The 2392-nt window shown below is 38.0% G+C and overlaps 1 non-coding gene across 1 annotated transcript; it reads right to left on the bottom strand.

Moving 5' to 3' along the window:
* Nucleotides 1-1230: 1230 nt before the first annotated feature.
* On the bottom strand, nt 1231-1346 carry LOC136407367 (small nucleolar RNA SNORA24). Its single transcript, XR_010751910.1, has one exon. It is a non-coding gene; the product is annotated as a small nucleolar RNA SNORA24 (small nucleolar RNA).
* Nucleotides 1347-2392: the final 1046 nt, after the last annotated feature.

The following is a 2392-nucleotide window of genomic DNA, read 5'->3' as shown; positions in this document are numbered from 1 at the left end:
AATCCTGGGTCTGAGAAATCAGTCTCTTTCTCACAAACAGTATCTTGACTTGTTTCCAGCTAAATACTGTCCTTATGCCTCTTCTAGGTTCTGGGGCTGCAGGCTGGGGCTTTGTTCCTGGGACTCAGTAGTCTCCTCTCTCTGCTAAACTCACTTCCCGCCACGCGCGTCTCTCCCAGCTGCCGTTCGCTCCAGGGAGCTGGGCAGCCCTCTGTGTGTTTCCGCTTTTCCTACCAGTCTCAGTGTGGCTTTCTCAGTGTTCTTTGGTTGAAGAGTCCTCTTAGTTTAGTCCAAAGTTGGTTTTTCCAGATGATAGTTCTTAAAATTATTTTATAATCCACTTTAGTTCTGGGAGGTGGGAATTGGTACATCCGCCTACTCCATTACCATCTTGTCTTCTCTGTATAATTTTTTTAAATGGAGTAATTTTAAGGAATTCTAAGGGTTCACAATATTTTTAAGCAGAAAAATAGCATGGGTTGTAAAAGAAGCCACAGCTGTATTTTATCAAGTTTTACCTTTTCAGCATTGAAGACTTAGAACTTTATTTGTTATCTAAAAGATTGCTTATTTATAAAAGTAGTAGTATGAGAAGAATCCCTAGTCAATGTCTAGCTGAAAATTTCCCTTAAGATCCTATAATTCTATATAAGGAATAAAGTTACATCTTTGAATTTACATTTTTTTAAAAATTACCTTGGGGTAATTTAGTTAGAATTTTCTTAGATCAAGCAATCCTGTGAGAATTCTAAAATACTGGTTGCTATGAAAAAGTCAAGTGTCCGAATTGTCACCTCTCATAAATACTGAAATAAAAATAGCCTTGACCTTTAAGAAGATATTCTACATAACGCAACATTTTGGGAAAAAATACACCAGTTTATCTTTAAGCAGAGACATATCCAAAATGAATCAGCTCTGCTCCTGGGCACCATCCCAGAGGGTATGAGTTACATGCTCTGCCCATTCAGGACATTGGGATAGTAACTATACAAGCCATGTAAGTCTTCCTGATTATTTTTCTGTTCTTCAAAAATATTTTAAGTTGAGTACTAGATAAGGAAACTCATCCCACTACTTGGAAATACTTTACTCTGTGGTGATTCTTCATGTCCTACTGCCAATGTCCACAATGGTTATAGTAATATTCACTTCACTTTTAATTGTTTCTTAAATATGCTTATTAGTGTACTAATATTTATTTATTTATTATTATTTTTTTCTTCAGGAGAATGTTACTTGTGCAAGTCAGAATCTGGTACCAATTAAATGGTGACAGCTTTGCCAATAAACACAAATATGCTCTTCGATGGCTAGGAAGGAGTGTACTGATATTTAAAATAGACAAGTCAGTAAATTTTTTTGTGTGTGTGTGTAATAGAGACAGAGAGAGAGAGAGAGAGAGAGAGAGAAAGAGAGACAGCAGACAAGCAGGAAGGGAGAGTGATGAGAAGCATCAATACTTGGTTGTGTCTCCTTAGTTTTCATTGATTGCTTTCTCATATATGCCTTGACCTGGCAGGCTACAGCAGAGCGAGTGACCCCTTGCTCAAGCCAGTGACTTTGGATTCAAGCCGCAACCTTGAACTTCAAGTCAGTGGCCTTTGGGCTCAAGCCAGCAACCATGGGGTCATGTCTATGATTCCATGCTCAAGCCAGCAACCCCATGCTCAAGCTAGTGAGCCTGTGCTCAAGCCTGCGACCTTGAGGTTTTGACCTGGGTTCTGTGCATTCCAGACTGATGCTCTATCCACTATGCCACTACCTGGTCAGGCTCAGTTAATTCTTTCCATGGAATAAGTTCCTCTACAACCAGAAACATTTGTCAAGTTAAGGAAGTCTCTGTTAATTTCAGAAAACCATAATGGTCTCCTAAATCACCTATGTGGTTATATTCTTCAAATAGGGTTGAGAGAGAGAAGGTTGGAATGGGGACTCTTTGAAAATGGTTTGGTGACTTGCACTGATTCTGGGAAATATGGGTATTCCCAAGCAAACTACTATTCTATATGAAACAATATGAAGTTACCCATAGAATTGCAATATTCAGTGCATTCTCTTATATTTTTTGGCCCCAAATATCTGAGTTATCTCTCAGTCTTTCTGGGTAAAAAAGCAAAAGGAATATGGGGGAAATCATTATAGGCGACTGGCTACAAAATTGTGGCTGGGGTGGAGTTAAACTCTGTATGTGTGTGTGTGTAATAAGATTTTAAATAACCCTTTCTCTACTTACCATGGTTCTCACAGTGATTACTTTAAGTGTGAGGTAATGTTTGTTTGTTTTTTCATTTTAATGAAAGAGTGGTGGATATTTATTAAAAAAAAAAATGAAGATCTGAAGAAAGGTATCAAGGATGTAGGAGAAACCAGATAGATATTTTCAATAAGA

The sequence above is a fragment of the Saccopteryx leptura genome, chromosome 5 (genome assembly GCF_036850995.1).
Source record: "Saccopteryx leptura isolate mSacLep1 chromosome 5, mSacLep1_pri_phased_curated, whole genome shotgun sequence".
Classification (NCBI taxonomy): domain Eukaryota; kingdom Metazoa; phylum Chordata; class Mammalia; order Chiroptera; family Emballonuridae; genus Saccopteryx; species Saccopteryx leptura.
The sequence above is the reverse complement of the archived record's forward strand: the minus strand, read 5'-3'. Positions and strand labels throughout refer to the sequence as shown.